Consider the following 26,502-nt stretch of genomic DNA (forward strand, 5'->3'; position numbering starts at 1 on the left):
CACGGCACAAGTTGTGAAATGTAGCGGTTGTTAGAACTAATTTCGGTCGCTTAGGGACGTTACGTCTTCATCATCCGTTTATCTGCGTCTCATATGCCTAACAAGTCAGTAACGGGTAGACAAATTGAGTACCAAACGCTACCTCTACTTCATTGCTTTTTTAGTGTGCACAGACGCCGATGAATTGAATCACATATTAAATATCACTACCTTCATTGCAATGAAACATGGGGTTTCACTTGCTTAGTATCCTAACTGGGCTCATTCATACTCAAATTTCTTCACCATTGCTGCTGTGCGTCCTCTGGAACAGGCTACCCTTCACTCAGCGTACAATTCGATATCCTTCTGCGTTCAAGAAAAAGCTAAAACACTTCTTTTTCTGAACTTTTCCCTTAAAAAGTAACATACTTCTGTTAGATCATAAATCACTCAAATTTGAAGTTTGTCGATTCGGCTAAATACCTATGGACTGCAATCACGAACAACCTAAATTAAAACCGTTACATAGAAAATATTATGGAGAAGACCAACCAAAGACTGCGTTTCGTTGGCAGAACACTTAGAAGATGCAAAAAATCCACTAGACTGCCTACACCATGCTTGTCCGTTCCCAGCTACAGTATTTCTGTCCGCTATGGGATCCGTACCATATAGGAATGACGGAGGACTTCGAAAAAGTTTAAAGAAGAGCAGTTTGTTTTGTGTTATCACAAAATAGGGGAGAAAGTATCACGGGCACGGTAGGCGAGTTGGGCTGAAAATCATTAAAACAAAAGTATTTTCCATTGCCGCGCTTTTTTTCACGAAATTCAGTCACAAAATTTCTCCTCCGTATGCGAAAATATTTTGTTGACTACCACCTACAGAATGAGAAGTGGTCATCATAATAAAATAAACCAGAGCTCGCAGGGAAAGATTCAGGTTTTCGTTTTTCCCACACGCTATTTGGAAATGCAACGCTCGAAAAATGGTTTGTCGTTTTGTGAATCCCCTGCCCTATACTAAAGTGTGAATTGCATGAGTCTTGAAGATCTACATACAACTGTTTTTCTCTGATATACAGTGAAGCAAATGCTCTCTGCGTCTCTCAGTCACGCTTCTTTCTCTGTCACACCGTTTTACTTATCCGTTCTTCGTTACTTGTCTTCTAGACTTTATTTTCCAACACACATCTCTTCTATCACATTAACTGAATCTACGGCCCATATTCTAAATCTGTCTGCGTTTAATTATCTTTGTTATTCCATTTTTTACAGCATTTATGGCATAACTATTTCTAAGTGTTGAATTCCGTACTAGATGTGTAAGACCTCTTATTACACGTTTATTATAACGAATACAGTGTAATATACAAAGGATGCCTAGTTAGTAGTAACACAAGATGTAACAGCCCTAAAGGTGGCCAGATAAATAAATTGATAAATCAAACAAAGTCCCACTGATCGAGGTGTGCAGAGTGTGAAGCGTGTCTGAAAGGTGTTGTGGATAGCGTCACGTAATAAAGAAACTAGAAGATACAAAAAAAATCTTAATCATCAGAGCGATCGTTCTTGGTCACATGACCCTTACGGAATCGAATGGAACACATTGATTTCACACACGTGTGGATGACCGTCGGAATGAGTTGTTGACAGCTATACTCAACGATGCTGAAGGTTGTGAACTCTATTCGGATGATGGTTTGCAGAAAATAAACATTTTCGTCATTCTTGCTAGTGAAACTTTGACACGCTCTTTTCAGGTCGCTTTCTCTTCACCAGTCAATATGCGCATAAGATATCGGCAATGAATCGTTTGTCGTTAACAGTGCTTACCATTCCAATTGCTGAGACATCACTGTGGAAGGTACCTGTGCAATGTACAGTCGTTATTATGTATACTACTGAATCTACAAATACTGTACGTGTGTAGTCATAATCGCTACGCTAACTTTTCCGCTTTTGTAATATGTCAGCCCATACAACTGTCATCGCAGATAAAGACATGCAAAGCACCCCGTCTTCAGGCCACAAGTGGCCCATCGGGCCATACAACCGCCGTGTCATCCTCAGCTAAGGATGCGGAGACGAGGGGCTTGTGGTCAGCACACCACTCTCCCGGTCGTTACGATGGTTTTCTTTGACCGGAGCCGCTACTGTTCGGTCGAGTAGCTCCTCAGTTGGCATCACGATGCTGAGTTCACCCCGAAAAATGGCATTAGCGCCTGGCGTCCCGGATGGTCAACCATCCAAGTGCCGGCCACGCCCGACAGCGCTTAACTTCGGTGATCTGACGGGAACCGGTGTATCCACTGCGGCAAGGCCGTTGCCTAGATAAAGACGTACGACGATTTAATTATTTTATTTCTTGAGGGGCCATAATCATGTCGAATTTTTGGAAATAAATTTCTGCCATTTTACTGTAAATGTGTATTCGTTTATTTCACACTACGCGTATTTAGGTATTCTCAAGTGCAAGTTGAAATGTTACAAAATGTCTGTGTTGGCTAATTGACGTGTCATCGACGAATTAACAGATACGTGGTCTTTTAAACCAGACGTCGTGTTGCTGGCTTGGAGCACTCGTCGAAGATAGATAATGCGATGACACTGTCATTATTGAGTAAACATGAACGTAATGAATGCAGGTCACATCAGTGTATTGGCTGTCAAATATGCTTTGCAGTTTATTGATATTTATTCGTTATGCACAGTGTGAGCCATACACCGCGGTGACAAAAGGCATGGGATAGTGATATGCAAACTTTTGCAAACTCCTTCTCAGTTGCCGCTGTCCGCCTCTGGAACAAACTGCCCCTTACCTTCCGCAAAATTCAATCTCCTGCTGCTTTTAAGAAGAAGTTTAAGCATTTCCTACTATCATCCTCATAAAGTTCTCCACAAAATTAACGTACAAGGGCAATCCCCTCATCTGTCAAATAGCAAAGCTATCTTGCTCCTGAGATGCCTTCCTCTTCATCTATCTCTATTAGCCACGCAATCTTCTTTTCCTTTATATTTCCTTAATTATGTTTCATCATGTCTCTATTCCTCTCCTCCCTTCACCTTGAGTCTCCCTCATACTCCCTGCTGCCAGCACTCCTATCTAATATCTGTCTCTTCAATAATGTCTAATTATAACAGTACTTGTGATCTAAGAATATAAACTCTATATGTATGTATTTTTCCAGGTGTAACTTTCAAATTGTTTATTTCACTTTTTATACTAGATGTAGTTTAACATGCCTACTAAAACATATGAATGTAAAATAAGTAGAACGCCTGGTTAGATGTAAGAGAGGGCCTGATGGCCCTAATCTTGCCAGGTTAAATAAATAAATAAATAAATAAATAAATAAATATGCCCACTTACAGATGATAGTAATATCGCTTGCAGAAGACAGAAAAGGGCCGTGCATTGGCGGAGCTGTCATTTGTACTCAGGTTATTAATGTGAAAAGATTTCCACCGTGACTATGGTGGCACGAGGGGAATTAGCAAACTCCGAACGCGGACTGGTAGTTGGGGCTACACGCATGAAACACTTCATTTCGAAAATCGTTAGGGCATTCAACATACCGAGATCCACTACGTCAAGAGTGTGCCGACAGTGCCAAATTTCAGGTATTACCTCTCACCACGGACAACGAAATGGCCGATGGCCTTCACTTAACGACAGAGAGCAACGGTGATTGGGTAGAGTTGTCAGTGCTAACAGACAAGCAACGCCGTGTGAAATAACCGCAGACATCTATGTGGTGCATACGGTGAACGTATCCGTTAGGCAGAGAGGCGAAATTTGGCGTTGGTGGGATATGGCGGCAGACGAGCGACGCGAGTACCTTTGCACGACATCGCCTGTAGCTCTTCTTCTGGGCTCGTGACCATATCGTTTGGCCCCTAGGCGACTGGAAAACTGTCACCTGGTCAGTTGTTGAGAGCTGATGATAGGGTTCGAGTGCGGCACACATCCCACGAAACCATGGACCCAAGTTGTTAAGGGGCTCCGGAACGCCCTATACTTGCAATGTTAAAATAACGCTTATAAATTACATCTTTCCTCACAAAGTATTTGAGGTAGGAAGTTGAACTTTTTAAGGATTATTTATTGGAATATGGGCTACAACTTAACAAAGGGATTTTACAAAATTTTAGTTCAGTTATTAAAGATGATTTTTTTTCAATTGTAATGAAAATTCACAACATTTTTTTGCAATTTTTTATTTATATATTCAAAAATATACAGTTTTTTGGGAAAAGGCTGTGTTAAATTATGCAGAAGGTACTGTGTAACATTTACTGAAAGTTTGAAACAAATATGTTTGGAAGAACATGTAATTAGTATGAGAAAATAAAAGTTTTGGGAATCGAGCGACAAAGATTGGATTAACTTTTTAGTGCATTCCAGGTCCATAGGATGGATTATCTTCATCCTCTGCAAACTCCTCCTCCAGCTTCCTCTTGTTCCTCCTCCTGTTTACTCTTGCTTGTATTTCTAGACTCTTTACAGCCCTGTCTGCAGCCCGAAGGCGTTCCTTGTCTAAAGCAAGCATCGCTCGTACCATGTTAGAACCTATCTTCATTCCCATATTTCTAAATACCTTTGGCTTTCCAACATTTCTCCTTTTCTTAAAAGCCTTCACAGGATTTCTAATAACTTTACTTTTACTCATTATTATACTTCAACAAAACAGAGACTCAAGAAACAGAATTAATTACGAATATTTTCGAGATAACGACAGAGTAAATAAACATGAAACAATCGACAATCACACCAGCGATATATATTGAACCATCACAGGTTAGCCACAACACATACTTTATCTCACATCACTAAAATGTACCTGATGAACACGGACGTTAATAATAACACCATTTGACAGCAGTTTAACAGCGCCACAGTGGGTCACGACCATGTAGAACACATTTCAAAATAAATTTAAAAATAGTTGTAGTCTTCGGAATTGAATAAATTATATATCTATTAAAAGGTAATAGTCTGCAGATTCAGAAAACGCAAAAAAGTAAAAATTGAACTTTTCATGATTTTGAGCCTTTCCGGAGCCCCTTAACCATGAACTGCGCAAGCTGGTGACAGCTCCGTAATGGTGTGGGCTGTGTTTACATGTAATTGACTGGGTTTTCTGGTCTAACTGGTCCGATCACTGACTGGAAATGAATATGCTCGGCTAGTTTCAGAGCTCTTGTAGCCATTTAAGGACTTCATGTTCCTATACAACAAAGGAGTTTTTATGGACGACAACGCATTATATCGCTGGGCACTGTTGTTTGCGACTGGTTTGATAAAAAAAATAATTCTGTACTGTCGAGCAAATGATTTGGCCAACGAAGTCACCCAACAGGATTCTCGTCGGACATTTGCGGGACATAACCGAGAGATAAATTCGTGCACAAAATCCTACACCGGCAACACTTTCTCAATTATGGGTAGGTTTAGAGGTAGCATGGCTCATTATTTTTGCAGAGGACTTCCAACGACTTGTTGAGTCTCTGCTGCACTATGCCGGGCAAAAGCAGGTCAGACGTGATATTTGGACGTATCTCATGACTATCCCGGTGTATTACGTACGTTTGACATGCACTCGTATCTAGTAATACAATAACTGGTTTATAAGACCAGGTACGTATTATTATGATAATTTCATGTCATTTAGGCTGGTCACACTTTTGTGATATTTCAGTTTGCACATGAGATCGACTATATAGCTGAAATCGTGATTGTGCGAAATAAATGAATACTAGTCCAACGGCGGAAAATTCCTTAAAAAACAACGATTTATTCTCACAGGTTTTTTGTTCCTCGTGGCTCAGTGGGCAGTTTTGGAACTACAGATGCCAATTCCGGGGTTTAATTCCAGTAGGCCCTAGAATTTTTTCCTTGCCACTTACCATTTCTTTCGCCTGAAGAAATGATTTATATGGGTGAAAAATACCTAATTTATCTTTGATTCCGCGTCTACCTTTAACTGTAGCTCGCCATATAACTACGTGGAGAAGTCATTTCCTAAGGACTTGCCATCTCCAAAAGGGTCTTTGCTACTAATACACTGCGGTGTGCGAGCCCACCTTCACGCTGAGGAGATCTCTACCTTTAACGGTACAAGTTTTGTATAACCTAATGATTGTGTAAAGATTTCCCATATTTATGTATATGTTTTATTCAACGTGTACAGCCCTTTTATACGTTTCGTCTTTTCTGGTGTTCAGGTCGACATGACAACTGTACAATGTTCTAAAACAGTCGTCAATAGACGTTCTGTTCATAAGGCACATTATTGGCGAACCAAATGTACAGATCCAACAAACTGCTCGTATTGTGTTGAATTATTCGGTTGTGCAACAATAACTTTAAGAGATTTCTTCTCATCTTCGCACTCGTAACCATCAGTTACCTCAAGGGTAACAAAATCAAATAAAATGTCTATTAACTGATTACTATACCGCGAATACGAGTACGCAGGTTGTAGACTCGTCGACTGCTTTAAAAAAAGGCTACGTTTGGCGCCCTATGATAACCAGACATAGCAAGTGAATTTTGTCTGGAATTGTTGATAAATATCACCTTCCAGTATTTTATAAAATTAATCCCCCTCTCTCCCCTGTATAATTACAACTGAAAGCCTGTCGAAAACTGTACACTTGTCTGACGTTAGTCTGTGCAGTGGAATTTTCGGATGAAATTTGAGTATTCGCACTTTCAGATGTTATTATTTTATTATCTGCTAGCGTTAAAATAAGGCTGTTTGTTCCAGCCGGAGAGATTGCGTAATTTAAATGACAGTTACGTTAATTTCATGGTTATTCGGCCGACGTAATTAAATTGAAGCAGATAAACGTAATAATTAGTGGCACGGTGCGCTCAGATCCAGGGCGCCTGGCAGATGAAAAGCAGGCATTGGGGTGCGTGACTAGAATGATTATACGATGCTCAGATTCCGCTTTGGTACAACGGCGGAAATACCATTGGAGCGAAAGAGATTTGTACTTTGTTTTACCAGCAGGGTGGGACAGGGAACGTTCTCGCTTCCGATAAAGGCAGGTGATGACGTAGCAAGGGGGCTTCGCTACAGCCACTGTGCTGTATTTACGTGACGAATTCGTAGCACGAAAGAATCCCATCAGGACTTCGTATCTAATATGCTAACATCTACATTTGTACTCCGCGAGTCACTATGCGGCATTGGGTGGGTGGTACTTTCGGTAGCACTAAAGTTGTCCCCTTTCCCGTTCTTTTTGTGAGACCTTCGTATGCGCTCGAGTTTCGTAGATTTTTGCGGTCATGGTCATTTCGCGACATGTATGTGGGAGAAGCTAATAGGTTGCTTGAGTCTGTGTGAAACGTCCGTTCTCGGAATTTTAACTGTAAGCCTCTTCGTGATACACAATCCCTCTCTCTAGCGCATTTTACTGGAGCTTGATGGGCATCTTGGTAATGCATTAGCATTTACTAAACTAACTCGTGACGATACGCGATATTGTTTGGATCATCTCTACCTCCTCCACTCAGCCCAGCTGGTAGTGCCCCAGGCTGATAAGACGTATTCAAGAATACGTCGAAGAAGTGTTTTGTAAGCAATTTCTTTCGTTATTGAGGTACACTTCACTAATATTTTACCAGCGAGTCGCTTTACATCTGCCTTTCCTCCCAGTTTCTGTGCATTTTCCATATTAAGTCGAAAAGGAGCGACCCTTAGATACTTTTAGAAGTGTTAAACGTTTTAGTAACTTCTGACAGTTCTGGATCTTCTGATTATTCTACCCCAATATTTTTTCATATTTTCTTCGACTGTCGACTGCCAGTCCGTTCCTCAAATTTGTAACCTCCCCCCAGGTCTTCCTGCATTTCTCTACTTTTCCGTATATCAAAGGATCCACGAATAGCCCCATGGAGATTCCTGTTGACACGGAGTGCTTAAAACAATTTAACATATTCCTGCAGTAGGTAGTATTGATGAAAGCTAGAAGAAAAGTTTCTTTAATTACATGTGGTGTCCTAGGAGAAATGGTAAATATTGAGGGATATGACAGGAACGACTTTTCGAAACAAAAATGTATAGTGAACATGAACTTTAAATCCACACATTACGAGCTGTGTGCACTTCTTCATCTTCGATTTTGCGAAAGCGAGCTCATTGCCTTCCACGTTTTTTGAGCAGATAGCATGGGCCAAAACAAGAAAAAATGTCCAGTAAACAAAGGCTCTATAGTACATATCTTAAGAGCTATGAGAACTTTTCCATCTCGCTGCTGTGAAGCATCTCTTCTAGCGAATAAGTGCTTGTAGCTTTTAAGGTTGCATTTAAGAGCCCATCTTTACAAGACGTTTTTGCTTCAGATGATGGTTCCTGTCATATTTCTGAATGCTGACCATTCCTCCTGGGACGCTCTGTATGTCCTGAAACCAATACCCGTTGTGATACGATCTGAAGATCTGCAATGCACACACTACATTTTATTGACACATGAGGCAAGATTCACAAGAGATGGTATCGTAAATTACCGAAATAAGTGTGTGTGGGGAAGTCCAAGTCCTCGAGCGATCAAGGAGGTGACGCATCAGGATCGCTTCAGTATCAGCGTATTCGCAGGACTTGTCGGTGACAGACTCATAAGGCCATACACTTTACCAAATAGATTAACAGATGCTGCGCGATGAATTGCCAGCAGTACTGGAAATATTTATCCTTGCAGAAAGGTAACAGCTGCTGTTTACGCACAACGGTTCACGACCCCATTAACCACTCACTTTTCCTTTACTCATTACGTGCGTAGAACAGAAAAGAAAGTCGACAACACTAGCACGATGTACCCTCCGCCATGTGCTGCAGCGTGACGTCCTGAGTATATGTGTATATATGTAACGGAAATGCTACGAAAACTTGAGTGGGAATCTTTGGAAGAAGGGTGACGTAATTCTCTCGAATTCCTGAAGGGTGTGACGTCCCCTCTCCGCCGCGTGGTGTCGTTGTCGACGCCGTGGAGCTGTTACTGCTACATCTCGGTCGGTGGAGTCGAGACGCGATGCGCGATGATGAATGTCTCCGTCGGTTAACGAGAGACAAGATCTGAAAAAGCTCTTAAGAAACCGTTCCTCGCGTAATGATTAAAGTTTGATTGCGAGTCCGCACAGTTTCCTTATTAATGCGAACTGCGCACTCTGATTGTCTCTTATGGTTTGAAGTTGAATTATTATGTGCCCGGTTAACACTTTAGTGCAGTAATTGATGAATCTTCCCTCATGCGCATCGTCCACATCACCAAAGCGAGGAAAAATATCAATTTCAGATCGTAATGGTCGTTGTTTGTTCGTTGTTAAGTAAAATTGTTCGCTCTATATGACGCGAGATCCACAGATACTCTTTAGCAATGTCTTAATTATCTTGCGTCGTAATATTATGTGTGTCCAAATCTTCCTTGTCACAACTAACAGTCCACGAATTTACTTCCAAGTTAAATAGTCACTGTTCATTAACTTTTGATGAGCAGTTACCAAATATTCATAGAATGATGGAGGCGACAAGTTGAATTTCCACTTTTGATGAACAATTTTATTGTTCCTTTTCGCTACATAGTTTATAAACATCACGCCACACGGTTAATTAGCACTGGCAGTTCTGTTAGTTTCAAGTATCGTGACAATTACGACAGCTTTAACCCTCGGCGTAATTGTATCTTCTTCATGTATTCGTGTCAATGTCTCCTAATCGAGACTAAACGTGTGTTATAGTCTTTTGAAATTTTGTCCATTCCTTTCTATAAGTTCACTTATCTGAATGTTGAGTCCAATATTGCGTACTTCCGTTAATAAAGTCCAACAACTCGGTATACACAGTCAGCATACTATCTCGGTTCCGGTCTCTATTCTCAATATCAATTCAGAAAATTCGTGCGTCTACGTCATGCAACAACGACTCTTGAAAGTAAAACAATCCCGTCGCACTCCGTTCGCTCAACTATGGCAAGAGCTGCTCTCATATGACGTGATAGCACGATAGCTAGCAAGCGACTTACTTTTTCCGTGAATGAGTATTGTAGACGCATTGAATTTCTTCGCTGCGTTTACAACTCTCTTCCACATAAAAGTAATATCTGATCGACATTTCTTTGAACTTAACTTTCATGGTATTAATTTGCAATTATTACTTAGATGTTTGGCAAATAACTAAAGATGACCTTTCTTTCTTCTTCCTTTCTACCAAAACACAGTAATCCTTAATCTGGTGTTATATCATCGGCACAGTTGTTGTACCTGTCAGGATAACTTTTCCCTACTTTACATCATGATGGTCTTTCCTAATTGGGTTTTGGGGTTCATTAGGGTGTTACATGGGGAAATGTAGAGAACGAGTATCGAAGGAGAGTGTGCGATCATTCTAGTGACCAAGGACCTGGGACTAGTCCAGTACGGGAATGGAATACGACCGAACAGCTGTGATACTGGTACAAGGTACTTTCTGCCATGTTCTGCACGACTGCTTGCGAAATATAAATTTAAATGTGTACAGAACATTCCTTCAACTTGTCCTCCCAATATTCGTGGCAGATGTGCCACTGAGAATTCTTCAAAATACATACTATAAAAGAGCGAGTCGCTGGCACACTTCCCACTCGATTTTGGAACCACAGTAACGTATAGTTTACACAGCAATGAACTGGTCGCAGTGGTCCCGTTCTGCAGCCAACTCGATCGATAGATATGGAGCCAGTGGTCTTGTTCTTCTGGAGGCATATGAAGAGCCTAGTTTACGAGACTCCGGTCGATACTCACATGAACCTGGTTGCTAGGATTGTCGCAGTCGCGGAAGTCGTACGACGAACTCCTGCGAGTTTTGTGCCTATAAACAACTGACGGTGAGTCACTGTACACTTTGCCGTGATCATGATGGTCGACAATTTGAACAATACCTGTTGTTACGTATTGTGCTGAACAGGGACAGAAAAGACTGAACACTGCGATGTGTGCTGTACATCTCAGATTTATTGCACTACTCCGTTTTGTGTTGTACGTTTTCTTGGTTGCACTAACAAGATTCGTCATTGTTGTGAAGGTATTTTCACAGCAAGAAAAGTAATTGGTGTACACATCTAATAAGTGATATAGTATAACAATGTAACGAGCCATTGAAGATCATGCGCCTCTTATATCTGAGTACTCAGAAAACATACGTGAACCATCGCTGAAAATTTATTGTTGGGTTTCGAGTCTGGAGTTTGATATGTGACTTTTTCATTTTATAGCCTAACTCAATTTTATTCAAAAACATTAAATAAATCAACCAAGAGGCTGCAAAGTATTTATAGTTACCCTTTGAGTCATGACAACAAGAAAAAATATGATTTTAAAATTCTTCACAAAATTAATCTTTATAGTAAGTAAAAATTATAAAAGGAAGTAAACAATAAACAATTTTAAGGAAATGGTTTCAGTTTGGAAAATAATTTTCAAATTTTTCACATAATCAACCTCTACCATCATAGTAAGCAATGAATAAAGGAAGAACTTAGCAAAAAGTAAATATTAGATTGTTTTAAGAAGATTCTTTCACTTTTTAATAATGGAACATATAGTTTTCAATCGGATTTTATTTCATGTGATACATTGAGAAGCTATTTTGCGTTGTACCTAGGGGCATCCAACATCTCGAAAATTCCATGAATTCATAATGTGGTAAATAACAAGCAAAAATAGGCTTACAGGTTAATAAATTTTGTATAAAAATGCATAATGGCCTAGTGGTTTAATTTCGAAACTACTCGTAAAAACAGTAGCACAAAGTCAAATTTATGTTACAATAACGTTAGATATACTTACTATCGCTGTGAACGATCTCCGCAATGTGACAGCTACAAAAAAAAGGTCACCATCTCCTACAATCAAAAAGCACACTTTCGTCCGACTGTTGCTTTGAACGCTGTAAATGACTGTTACAATGCACTATATTCGTGGTAGACAGTGAGGAGAGGCTTTTACTGGTTGATTTTATAGCTTGCGATTCATTAATAGTCCTATCAAATACTTAGTGTACACGTCGTGGAGACGACAGTAATTAACGAGAAAATGGCCTGTTCACGGCGCTGTACTCTGGCAGATGTTTGTCCACCGCACTGCCAGCGTCCGACGCGCGCGATCCCTCACAGAGCTAACGAGCGCACCCGCAGCCGTGCCGGGTCCCCAGTCTGAATAAAATCTCTACTCGCGGCAGTTTATCCGCATTGGAACAAAACACTGCCGCCGCAGCGCGCTAAGAGGCGGAACAATACACGCGGGCCAGGTAGTCCCTTTGTGCGCGCCAAGTTGGCAGCGCGCTCGGCCGGGGGAGGGAAGCGCGTGTTTGCCGGATTGTTTGCGCATTCCGTGGCCGCCAACTGCTCCCAACTGCGACGCTCTAAAACTCCCTAACTTTGAGCCAGTGCGGACCCTGCGCTGCGAGGGGAGTCGTAAATGGTTTGAAGGACTGGCGGGAATGGAGGATTAAACGGAAGTGTGGATTGGCTCCACAAACGCTGTCCTGCCCTCGGAACCTTTTGTAGGGTTCTGGTGGATACGACCAGGGGTATACTCCTCGACACGTATACATCGAAGTAGGACTGTACAAATACACCCATATTGATTTTAATGTCGCAAGGAAAATAAGTAAAAAATCTCGGCTAAAATGAAAACAGCATCTCATACAAAATCTGAATGCGTCGTGACAAATAAAAATATATGTTGAACCAGGAGCGAAAATCGAATCTCCTGCTTATTTTAAGCAGGCTACATCCTGAACACATCTCCAAGATCGACTCAGGTTGACAATGTAACTAAAGTTTCCCTCCTTTTTGTCCCAAATGATACTACCGGAGATCCTTTAGGGGTTTATTTGGGTATTGTACCGCTAAGGGAACATACCTGGTGGAAAGCCGGGGCTTATCTTGTTATAAGGAGATACAGGTACATCAATTGAATTAAGTTCACTAAAATGAAATGAATTGACAAAATTGGTTGAAATCATTGACATGTAATAAGTAACAACTTTTTCGACAGGTTGTCATGAGGTGTTCATTAAATTACACGTTCAGTTTATTTCACTGCACTTCATCCTAAGTAATATCGTTAGTTGTTTTCGCGAATTTATTTCAGCTGAAATTCACACCATTCACGATGTGGGAATTTCTTTTAACTCGGAGATATTTATCTTCGAAAATCTAGATTAGAAAGCAACAACTGTTACAGATTAAAATCAGTTTCAGTAAAAGACAATTTTACTTGAATTTCCTGTTGGATGCTGTGCACTCCTTCATTCGGTGCTGTCTTCCAAGGAAGATAATGTAGCTTAAATGTCATAAAGCATTGTTGCCTTGAGAGTTCAAGTACGAAAGAAGGGCGTGTAGTGTTACCTTTGCGTTGTTATTGTTCACGACGACGGAGAAAGTACGAATACGCCTGCCTACTTTATGTCCTATTCCAGCTGACGTTTATCACGAGCTGTGATCAATGCAAGGACATTGGTACACAACCTGACAACAAGATAATGCACATTATCTTATGGGGGAGGGGGGGGGGGTAGGCGGCGGCTCAGGCTTTGCCCTGTACACTGATCAGTTCCTTCAGTTAAGTAATATTGCCGTAAATTTATTTTCTCCCCATTTCCAGTAAGTACCTCTTCATAAATTATTCGAGTTATCCATCTAAGCCGGCTGCCGTGGCCGAACGGTTCTAGGCGCTTCATTCTGGAACCGCGCGACCGCTACGGTGTGATGGATCTGTGTGATGTCCTTAGGTTAGTCAGGTTTAAGTAGTTCTAAGTTCTAGGGGACTGATAACCTCAGATGATAAGTCTCATAGTCCTCAAAGCCATTTGCACCATTTTTTTATCTAACTAATCCTAGCATATGTCCATTCCACCACATCTAAAAAGCTTCTATTATATTCTTCTCTGCACTCCTTCTTGTACACGTTCCGCTTCCGTACCAGGTTTCACTCCAGACAAATTCCTGCAGAAAATACTTCCCATCCCTTAAATTTGTACCATTGGTTTATATCTTTACCTAAGCTGAGTGCCCTCCGCAACACAAACTTCATTTCATTTTTCCCTTACATATTGTCCTACTGCGAGTGCTCACCGATATTGGCAAGCACCCCAGCATTGGACGTAACGGAACGTCCTTGTACCATTGGTACTTAAATTTGTAGTATATATATTAATAAATTTCTCTTTTTTAGAACCACGTTTCTAACTATTTCCATCATCAGTTATTTTGCTGCCCAATCAGCAAACCTCATCTAGCACTTTTAACTATCTCATTTGCTAATCTCACTCCATTAGAAACGTCTGATTTAATTCGAAAGCATTCCATTACTCTTGTTTTTCAAAACACTGTACATTTCATTCAACTGCTTTTAAAAGCCACTCTCTGTCTCCGACAGAATTACAGTGTAATGCGCAAACGTCAAAGTCTTTATTTTTCTTCCTTAGCTTTAAATCCTTTTTCAAATTTGGTTTCCTCCGGAGACCTGGGTAATTTCTTTTGTACTATTATAAATTCATTCAGTTATTTCATTTGCTGAAGTAGTAGACACGAAAACAGTGGCTACTGTGATGGGTGTATCAGGAGCTAACCTCCTTATCGTACTAGAACGCTGTTTCGTCAGAGACGTCGGTACTTCATGCGTCTGTGAATGCATGGTCGCTTCACGTCATTCTGCCGCACCCGGTTGCCTACACACAGGGACTCTATTCTATCACCGCGTCCTCAGTACGCGCTGACTTCCTGCGCAATTCGCACGTAGCGGACGCTCGCTTCGCCAACCCCCCGCAGCGTTGCCAGCGATAGATAGCGCATTTCGAAATTCGGTATCCTGAAATTCAATTCCTCCATTCTTTTTTTGTCTTTACTCCACTCCGTCTACCGTCCTCTTCTCTTTTTTTTCCCGTCCTGTGATGGAGACGCGCTGCCGATGACGCGTCGCCTCACGTAATTTTAAAACGTTTATCAGCGCAGAAAAAGTAATTTCCAAACTCCATCAAGAATGAAATTGGTGCCTATAACTGAAGAGATCGCTTTTGTGCGCCTGCGCGCGCAGCCCACTGCTCTCTGTATAATGCAATTCCGGCGCGGTGGCCAACTGCGGAGCGCGTTTGAAGACGCAGCGAAGCCGCCCCGACACGGGCGCAATCGATAAACCACGCTCAAATACAATTACTGCTCTCTTTTTTTTCATTTATTTTCTTCTCTAAATGCGCTGTTCGCAGCGCCTTGGTTGGCTCAAAATTGGTAGCCGATCGAGAGAAAACAGATTGGACCTTCCTTCTGTTAACACCATTGTCACCCCGCAGTGAGCCTACTGTGCCTTGTTTCTCTTGAGGACTGAAAGCGGTAGAAAGATTTCTTTCATGTCTCGTATTTGACTGAACGTTCTTCTTCCACCTTCTCATTTCCGGCAGAGTGCGACGAAGAGCTTTACAGCTATAAGTTAGGATTCACAGGGAAACGTTTTCAAGAAAACAGAATGTGAGGCATGCACTGTAACAGTTACGTGATCTTATAAAATACTGAGACACTGTCTTACATTTGCCAGCAGGAATAGCCGTGCGGTTCTAGGCACTACAATCTGGAACCGAGTGACCGCTTCGGTCTCAGGTTCGAATCCTGCCTCGGGTATGGATGTGTGTGATGTCCTTAGGTTAGTTAGGTTTAATTAGTTCTAAATTCTAGGCGACTGATGACCTCAGACGTTAAGTCGCATAGTGCTCAGAGCCATTTGAACCATTTGTCTTGCATTTACCATTAAGTCCATATTAACACAAAAGTAAGATCCAACAGATGTAGGAGGAAAAGAGGAAATATTCATTGCATTCGAGGATCCTCAGAGAATTTTTATATTAGAGGGTTCAGATGGTTCATATGGCTCTGAGCGCTATGGGACTTAACATCTGAGGTCATCAGTCCCCTAGAACGTAGAACTAATTAAACTTAACTTAGGACCTCACACACATCCATGCCCGAGGCAGGATTTGAACCTTCGAACCTGAGACCGTAGCAGTCTCGCGGTTCTGGACTACAGCGCCTAGAACCGCTCGGCCACACTGGCCGGCATTATTAGAGGGAATCAGATGTTTTTGGTCAGTTGGACCTCCTGATGCCAAATGTCGGCTTTATTTTTGGAAATGTACGTTCTGTTGCCAGACTGATTTACACTGGTAAGCCCACTGCCCCCCACAGCACTGGATGCCACCTGGTGTCGTCGCCGGCACGTGACACGGTAACAAAGGTATGTAAGCGGAGCAGAGACAGACGGGGGATTAACCTAGCTAAAGTATGAGCAGCAAATGGGGAAATCCAGAGACGAGCGAGCGACTTTGACAAAGGGAGATTATTATTACGCAGAGACTGTGAACCGAGTATCACGAAAACGGCGAAGCGGGCCGAATGTTCACGTGCTACTGTCGTGTGCGTCTACGAGAAGAGGAGGAAGGACAGTGAGATTGTCACTAGTCGCTAAATGGTTGGACGTCCACGTACCATCAGAGAACGTGTGGGCAGGATTCTACACTACTGGCCATTAAAACTGCTACACCACGAAGATGACGTGTTACAGTCGCGAAATTTAACCGACAGGTAGAAGATGCTGTGATATGCAAATTATTAGCTTTTCAGAGCATTCACACAAGGCTGGTGCCGGTGGCGACACCTACAAAATGCTGACATGAGGAAAGTTTCCAACCGATTTCTCATACACAAATAGCAGTTGACCGGCGTTGCCTAGTGAAACGTTGTTGTGATGCTTCGTGTAAGGAGGAGAAATGCGTACCATCACGTTTCCGACTTTGATAAAGGTCGGATTGTAGCCTATCGCGATTGCGGATTATCGTATCGCAAGATTGCTGCTCGCATTGGTCGAGATCCAATGACTGTTAACAGAATATGGAATCGGTGGGTTCAGGAGGGTAATACGGAACGCCGTGCTGGATTCCAACGGCCTCGTATCACAAGCAGTCGAGATGACAGGCATCTTATCGGCACGGCTGTAACGGATCATGCAGCCATGTCTCGATCCCTGAGTCTACAGATGGGGACGTTTGCAAGACAACAACCATCTGTACGCACAGTTCGACGACGTTTCCAGCAGCATGGACTATCAGCTCGAAGACCATGGCTGCGGTTACCCTTGACGCTGCATCACAGACAGGAGCGCCTGCGATGGTGTACTCAACGACGAACCTGGGTGCACAAGTGATTTTTTCGGATGAATCCAGGTTCTGTTTACAGCATCATGATGGTCGCATCCGTGTTTGGCGACATCGCGGTGAACGCACATTGGAAGCATGTATTCTCCATCGCCATACTGGCGTATCACCCGGCGTGATGGTATCGGGTGCCATTTGTTCCACGTCTCGGTCACCTCTTGTTCGCACTGACGGCGCTTTGAACAGTGCACGCTACATTTCAGATGCGTTACGACCCGTGGCTCTACCCTTCATTCGATCCCTACGAAACCCTACATTTCAGCAGGATAATGCACGACCGTATGTTGCAGGTCCTGTACGTGCCTTCCCGGATTCAGAAAATGTTCGACTGCTGCCCTGGCCAGCACATTCTCCAGATCTCTCACAAACTGAAAACGTCTGGTCAACGTTGGCCGAGCAACTGGCTCGTCACAATACGCCAGTCACTACTCATGATGAACTGTGGTATCATATTGAAGCTGCGTGGGCAGCTGTACCTGTACACGCCATCCAAGCTCTGTTTGACTCAATGCCCAGGCGTATCAAGGCCGTTATTACGGCCAGAGGTGGCTGTTCTGTGTACTGATTTCTCAGGATCTATGCACCCAAATTGCGTGAAAATGTAATCAGATGTCAGATCTAGTATAATATATGTGTCCAACGAGTACCCGTTTACCATCTGCATTTCTTCTTGGTGTAGCAATTTTAATGGCCAGTAGTGTAGTCTACTCTGTAACGTAGGATAGATGGTGATCTGTAGTATCTCTGCAGAGAGAGCACATTGCTGGTGCAGCCACAAGTGTTTCGGAGCACACCGTTTATCGTACTTTGTTGAACATGGAGCTACGCAGGAGGCGACCCCTGCGTGTTCACATGTTGACGCAACGACATCGTCAGTTACGATTGTAGTGGGCACGGGACCATCGGGATTGGGCCGTTAATCAATGGAAACGTGTCGGCTCTTCGGGTGAATCAGATGTTTGCTACACTAGGTCGTTTGCCGTCCCCACAAACACGGTCACAGAGGAGAACGGCAGCTCGAAACGTGCAGCGCGCCCCGGACGCAGACTGTTGGGCCAGTATTATGCTATAGAAGCGATTCTTCTGCGCTTGCATGGGCCCTGTGCTAGTTAACAGAGACCCGCTGACAGCTGCGAACATCCTACATCCCTTCATGGTTGGTGTCCGCCCCGACGGCGATGTCATCTTCCAGCAGTATAGTTCTCCACATCTCGTAGCCAAAACCGTGCTACAGTAGTTTGAGGTGCATCATAGTGAGCTCACGTTGCTGTCTAGGCGACCAAATGTGCCTGATGTAAGTCGTATGGATCTCATTTGTATCGCTATCGGGTGCTATCACCTCTTATTGGTACCGTTGATATTTACTTTGTACAGGGTGATTCAAAAAGAATACCACATTTTTAGGAATTTAAAACTCTGCAACGACAAAAGGCAGAGCTAAGCACTATCTGTCGGCGAATTAATGGAGCTATAAAGTTTCATTTAGTTGTACATTTGTTCGCTTGAGGCGCTGTTGACTAGGCGCCAGCGTCAGTTGATGCTAAGATGGCGACCGCTCAACAGAAAGCTTTTTGTGTTATTGAGTACGGCAGAAGTGAATCGACGACAGTTGTTCAGCGTGCATTTCGAACGAAGTATGGTGTTAAACCTCCTGATATGTGGTGTATTAAACGTTGGTATAAACAGTTTACAGAGAATGGTTGTTTGTGCAAAGGGAAAAGTTCTGGACGGCCGAGAACGAGTGATGAAAATGTAGCACGCATCCAGCAAGCATTTGTTCGCAGCCCAGGAAAATCGACTCGCAGAGCTAGCAGAGAGCTGCAAATTCCACAATCAACTGTATGGAGAGTCCTACGAAAAAGGTTAGTTATGAAACCTTATCGTCTGAAATTGGTTCAAGCACTGTCTGCAGCTGATAAGATTAAAAGAATCGATTTCTGTGATTTTATCCTTGCTCAAATGGAAACAGATGAAACTTTCGTTTCAAAGATTGTGTTTAGTGATGAAGCAACTTTCCACACTAACGGAAAAGTCAACCGTCACAATGTCTGTATATGGGGCACTGAGAATCCGCGGGAAACAACTCAGTATGAACGTGACTCGCCTAAGGTGAACGTTTTCTGTGCCATTTCAGCCAATAAAGTTTTTGGTCCCTTTTTCTTCGAAGGTGCTACTGTAACTGGACTACAGTATCTGGAGATGTTAGAGAATTCGCTGTTCCCTCAGCCCGAACAAGAAGCACAACAATTCATATTTCAACAGGATGGAGCGCCACCACATTGGCACTTATCTGTCCGTAACTACCTGAGCGTCAACTACCCGAGGCGATGGATCGGCCGCCAGGCAGCCCGTGACAGAGCACTTCATCACTGGCCTCCAAGAAGCCCTGATCTTACCCCCTGCGATTTTTTCTTATGGAGGTATGTTAAGGATATGGTGTTTCGGCCACCTCTCCCAGCCACCATTGATGATTTGAAACGAGAAATAACAGCAGCTATCCAAACTGTTACGCCTGATATGCTACAGAGAGTGTGGAACGAGTTGGAGTATCGGGTTGATATTGCTCGTGTGTCTGGAGGGGGCCATGTTGAACATCTCTGAACTTGTTTTTGAATGAAAAAAAAACCTTTTTAAATACTCTTTGTAATGATGTATAACAGAAGGTTATATTATGTTTCTTTCATTAAATACACATTTTTAAAGTTGTGGTATTCTTTTTGAATCACCCTGTATATTGAATACATAGTTAGTGAATTACAGGACTATTTTGACGTTGATATTGGTTATCACGAACACAGAATTAGTGTTATACGGTTTACTGGTAGCATAACAGTGATCACTGAATCTTAAATGAAATAGAATCACATCGTGTGCTGGATGATACCTACAATACGTCGAAAAACAAAAAGAATATAAAGACAATGAAGTGCGCAGATGGTGGACATTTTAAACTGCTAACTTACGTGTATATGACATCCGTCCTAAAAAATCCCATACTTTCTTAGTGAGACGTTTGTTATTGAGGCGACCAATGTGACCATAGGACAGCTATCTCTTATTAATTGTTGTTGTCTTTCACTCCATCCTGATGAGTAACTCTTAACGGGATCACAGTCGAACTTGCCTGTCAGGTTCTGGCTAAGACGTTTTCTCTTTATTGCTACCACAAAGAATATACAATGTTGTAGAGAAATATCAACAGTGGTACGGTAACTACAGAGCCACCGAGACAAGCCTTTGATGTGAAATTTCGAAGTAAGTCTGGCAACATCGAAATGGAAACTAGACATTACTTTTAGACGTTTCTGGATAACTCCAGCAATTTTTGTTTCCTGCATAAGTTTTTATAAACCCTGAACCACATTTATAAGAAATGCGCCTGTATGAAAATTATCACACAAACTTTCAAGAAAGGTGTTTGCTTTTTACCGATGTATGGTTCTCCATATACTCGTTCCTGAAATAATTAAAGTCGGTGAATTTAAACACCCATGCACTTAATCTTGGACCATATCTCCAAAAGCAGAATATGACACGCTACATAATAAACTTATTAATTCTGAAACCTACATACAACCAAGGAAGTACCTGATCTTTAATGCCGCTGTTCTATCAATAATCAGTAGCATTGTACTACGTATTTTTAATACAGGATCGTCTGTATGCAACTGAATAAAGCCAATATTTGTTTCGCCAGACACTTTTCGCCTCAGTTTATTAAAACATTATCAGTGGCTGTTTTTATTGATTATACCGTATTAAACTGAGGTGAAACAAATGTTACCTTTAGCCAGTTACGCACAGATGGCCATAACGAAAAAATTAACTATTCAGTACTAAATGCCTAAGGCAGCCACCAACTCATCTAGTGGCATTTGCAGGTGGAAAAGCTTCCAAGGGAGACAAAAATTTGTCTATGAGTATTTCTTACGGATACTAACTTAAAAATTTAAAAATGCTGTTATAATGTGTTAACTAAGAGGTATAATACTAGGTTGAGCTGTAATACAGTAAGCATAACTCCTGGTGTGCAAATTACACAGACGACATTTATCCAGTATTTGAGAACGAGGTGTTTAGTGACCTCCAACAAACTTTACATATAATTTCAAACCATTTCGAAACTTTATCCGCTCACTCCCAACACAAAATAACGAAAGGAAAAAAGTTTATCACTTACCATGTTGTCGCTGTTGACGCAGTAAAAGTTCAACATCAGGGATGTCGTTTTAATTTATTACTTCTTTACTACTGATTCTATACGCACCGCACTATTCAGACAGTATCCACATATGCCACTGAATTGAGGTGTAAAATTATATCACTGCACGACATAATGTTAAGAATATATACGGTCATAAACACTGAGGAGCCTGAAAATGTAGCTGTTCATTAAAAGCCATGAAATTTTTACGTGCTTAACGTCAAATATTTGACGTTTTAACGATTTGTCCGCAGCTCGTGGTCTAGTGCTAGTGTTCCTGCCTCTGGATCACGGGGTCCCGGGTTCGATTCCCGGCTGGGTTGGGGATTTTCTCTGCCCAGGGACTGGGTGTTTGTGTTGTCCTCATCATTTCAATCATCGTCCTCATCATTCGTGACAGTGGCTAGATTGGACTGTGAAAAAAATTGGACTGTGAAAAAACTGGGACTTTAAAAGGGCGCTGATGCCCGCGCAGTTGAGCGCCCCACAAACCAAACATCGTCATCATCACTTTAATGATTTCTAAAGTAATCAGACGTCTGAATATGTTTTATACAAGGGAGTGTGAGTCTGTAGGGAATCGATGGATGCAGAGGAAGGATTACTGGTCATTAATATTAGAAGTACTTGATATGTGCTCTGGTTTCTTACATTAAATTGTGTGACATTTATAGCTGAGATTTTCGGTTGAGTGTCCTTCGATGAAATTCATATCTGAAATGGCAATTTCTTTCGATCCACATATTTATGGTCTTTTTGGGCTCTTGTTACTTTGACGTGTTCCAGTTTAGAGATCGTTGCAACTCTCTGGCACTTTCATCTGCTGGCAATACAGGAGCGCGCTCACACACACATACGCACACGCACACATTCACACACAGACAGACAGTCATATACACAAGTGCACGCGACACACAGAGCGTCTGAGATTGTCTACGTCCCGTAGTAAAATTAGTTTTAGAGCTCGGGGGCAGTAAAAAAGAGAGTGGTGGATTTGCCGTAGCGCAGTAGAAGATCCACACGGTTCGACTAATGCTCCCAGCAGTCGCTGTATAAAACGCAAGCCACCCGCGAGGCTCCATCTTTTTATGCGTTGAAAATACGGCGTGACTTTCATATAACTTCTGCCCCGCGGCATAAGTAATACGCGGCTGTCGGCCAACTATAAAGGCAGCCGTCTCCGGCGCGGGTTTTACCGCGATCGGTAAACAGCTTAAGGCAATATCTGGGCCGAGGCGCCGTCGTGCTCCGACTGGCGTTTATCCACGCTACGGGCCACGGCCGGGCTCCTTAAAGCTGGGCCAAGTCCTCATCTTTAGTCCCTTCCCTGGAGCACAGTGCGGAATCCCGGCGGGCGACGTTTGTTGAATACCGGCAGAGCGCAATGTGGACCGTTGCCCGCAGAGCGCTGCAACCCGCTACCTTTTGTGGCTGCGCACGAATAAAAAAAATTACTTTTTTTTTAATGTACTGGAATATGTGGATTTTGGTTAATGAAATGAAGAAACACTTGATGAATAACAGATGAAGGTTAACAGATATGTCTTGCCTTTCTGTTGTTGTTGCGGTCTTCTGTCCGAAAACTGGTTTGATGCAGTTCCCCATGCTACTGTGTCCTATGCAAGTCTCTTCATCTCGAAATAGCTACTGCAACTTACATCCTTCTAAATCTGCTTACCGTATTCAGCCCTTACTCTCCCTCTTCAATTCTTACTTGCCACACTTCCCTCCAGTACTAAATTTGTGATCCCTTCATGTCTCACAATGTGTCCTGTCAACAGGTCCTTCCTCTGGTCAGATTGTGCCACAAATTTCTTCTGTCCCCATTTCTATTCAGTACCACCTCAATAAATACGTGATCCACCCACCTGATCTTCAGCTTTCTTCTGTAGCACCACATTTCAAAAGCTCCTATTCTTTGCTTATCTGAACTCTATATCGTCCATGTTTCTCTTCCATAAATTGACTCAATCCAGACAAATACCTTCAGATAAGACTTCCTAACACCTAAGTCTATTTTCGATGTTAACAAAGTTCTCCTCTTCATAAAACGTTTTCTTACCTTCGCCATTCTACTTTCATATCCTGTCTACTTCAACCGTTATCTGTTTTTTGTGTCCAAATAGCAAAACTCATCTACTACATTAACTGTCCCATTTTCTAATCTAATTCCCTCCACATCACCTGATTTAATTCTACTACATTTCACCATCGTTGTTTTGCTTTTGCTGATATTCGCCTTATATCCTCCTTCCAAGACATTGTCCATTCCATTCAGCTGCTCCCCTAAGTCTTTTACTACCTCTGGCAGAATTATAATGTCATCGTCAAACCTCTAACTTTTATTTCTTCTCCTTGAACCTTAATTCCTACACCAAACTTTTCTTGTGTTTTCTTTACTGCTTGCTCCGTATTCAGATGGAAAAACAATGGCAATGGGTTGAAACCCTCTCTCACTCCTTTCTCAATCACTGCTTTCCTTTCATGCTCCTCGAGTCTTACAGCTGTTGTCTGGTTTCTGTACAAATTGTAAATAGCCTTTCGCTCCCTGTATTTTGCCCCTGCCACCTTCAGAATTTGAAAGAGAGTATTCCACTCAACATTGCCAAAACTCTGTTCAAAGCCTACAAATGCTGTGAACGTAGGTTTGCCTTTCCTTATCCAATATTCTAAGATAAGTCGCAGGGTCAGTATTTGCCTCCGTCTTCCTAGAAACCTCGAAAGGCATTCTACTCCGTACTATACTCTAACAAGAAGCACACGAAGCACCTTCACAGGATGCGACTGGCTCGAAATGTTTCACTTAAAATACCGCAGTCGTTGCCTTTGCGGTGTGTATAAAGTCTTCAACCGTTACCAGCCTGTGAAATGTCCCTCCACCGCTGACAAAAGTCATTCCACTGAAGTGATGTGACGTGAAGATGTGACACAATGACGGAAACAGTTTATTATGCATGGACGTGGCCTTGACCTCACCGCGAATGAAGATGGTCGATTTGTTGAAGAATCAAAACAGAGTGTGCAACACGTCTACAAGGATGGCTATCACTTGGAGCTACGTAATAGCTCATAAGAATGGTGGCCGTAGAAAGGTTTCATCGCTGCTGTGGTTGGTACCAAATTAATAAAGCGGCATTAATTGCCAATTGGGATTAATTTGTTGCTACCTAACCACCAGGGGATGAGTGCACAACCTCAAGTTTGTATACTGGGTCATCCATTAATCATTGAGTTCAAAATGGAGGGGGGGGGGGGAGAGAGCGTAGCGACAGGCCCAGAAAAATCTCACCAAATCTTTCATGGGGGAAGGGGATAGTGGTGGCAGTGTTGGTGCGGGGGAGGGGGAATGAAATCACATCAACTTTTTAATTCGGAGAATATAGACAATATTACATTGCTTATCAGTCTTCATGGTATCTCTGAACTGAACAGAATTGTCTGCATGTTTCCATGCCCAGGATTCCCCGATTTCAAATAATTTCCACAAAAGCGTCAGATTTCATTCGAGAAGTTCCCTGGCGCACCATACGAAATCACTGTGAGTCGGTCAGTGAGTCATTCATGATATTCTGCAACGCATATAATACCGGTGTTATTTGTTCGAGGTGAATTTCTATAAAAACTTTTACAATGCGTATGTTAAGCGGCACGCCAACAGACCGCAACAGACATGCAAGTAAGAAGTTAATCGTTCGTCGAAGGAAGCTAAGCTGAAGTTCATCGACAAGAATAATCGTAGGGATAAACATATGAATCGACTGATAGGCCATATAATCATAGATTCAAAAGAGGGTACCACATTAATGTCGTTCATCTGCGAAGAATGTAAGGTTTTATTGTCATTTAATGCATCTAACATATCAATTAAAGGTCAAGTTTTGAATGTTCTGTCAAAACGTTTGATATTATTTCCGTGAAGCCTTTCTGTCCAGTTGTCCCTCTACATTCATATATTACTCAGGTTCAATGCATTTTCTAAATAAAACGTGTTTTTATTAAATTGTTACAACCAATGTTTAAAACAGATAAAAAGAGTTTCAGTTTTACGTATTTCGATCCGACTACGGGGTAAACCTCACTTGAGGGGGAGGGGTCCCATCACAAGTCACCAAATCTCACCAACAGAGGAGGGGGATTTAGAATTGAAAAAAGAAAAGGCCTCACGTATTTAATGGCTGCCCCTCTAGAGATCATCTGTTTAAGACTGCTTCAGTCATGCACTGTTGCTTTGAGCTCTTTTGGAAGCATAGTACTTTCTTGAGAGACTGCAGACAAGTCTCAATCCTTGACAATGACGATTGGTTGCTAATTCGAAAGTAACTGCTACTCACGGTGAATGTAGGTCCATCTCAAGCATTTTCCGAGCAAACACTGCGAAGCGAACTTCATGAAATGGACATTTAGAGTCTAGTACCTTGCAAAAGACTACTCCTCACATTTGGCACATAAGGCCAAGCAACACAGAAGTGTAGGGTAGCTAGCTGGAGACGTGGTGGTGTAGTCCGACGAAGAGGGATTTTCCTTTCCCCAAACAGTACTCGACATCGACTGCGCCGATGTCAAAATGAAGTTTTTAAACTGCAGTGTGTGAAGGGTTTAATTCAAGCCGCAGGTGGTTCTCTGGTGTTTTAGGCGTCTTTTTCGTACCATGACTCGAGCCCATTCATTCGTGTTACTGATCTTATTTGTTTTTGATTGTAAATAAATTATTCAGTTAGCAGCCGGTCACGTCCATTTTCAGTTAATAATAAAAGAGGTTCTCTGTTACGTACCACAATTCATGTAGGAAGTTTGTGTAGGAGCAGATACAGTGTTGAATTTTAGATGTATTATTAAGACTACTAGCGATATGACGTGGTATTGTGGATATGTGAAAGTGTTTTAAGCATTTTATACATCCAGTCGCCAATCAATGAGGTGTGTTTTCATTACAAATTTCTGGTACCCGTAAATCATTCGGGTCCTCGTTCATATTTAATTTAAGATCTTTGGCATAATTGTACTAATAATTACATTTAAATTTTTGATGGTATCTCTTTAATGTTTACGATGATAAAACGGCTATAAT

At 42.1% G+C, this 26,502-nt stretch overlaps 1 protein-coding gene and 1 pseudogene across 1 annotated transcript in view; one reads left to right on the forward strand and one right to left on the reverse strand.

Annotated features, from left to right (window-relative positions):
* Positions 1–26,502, forward strand: part of LOC126253606 (RNA-binding protein Musashi homolog Rbp6) — a 1,376,810-nt gene that overhangs the window by 326,896 nt on the left and 1,023,412 nt on the right. The window lies entirely within an intron of this gene.
* On the reverse strand, positions 2,195–2,312 carry LOC126205876 (5S ribosomal RNA; annotated as a pseudogene).

This window comes from Schistocerca nitens, chromosome 1 (genome assembly GCF_023898315.1).
Source record: "Schistocerca nitens isolate TAMUIC-IGC-003100 chromosome 1, iqSchNite1.1, whole genome shotgun sequence".
NCBI lineage: Eukaryota > Metazoa > Arthropoda > Insecta > Orthoptera > Acrididae > Schistocerca > Schistocerca nitens.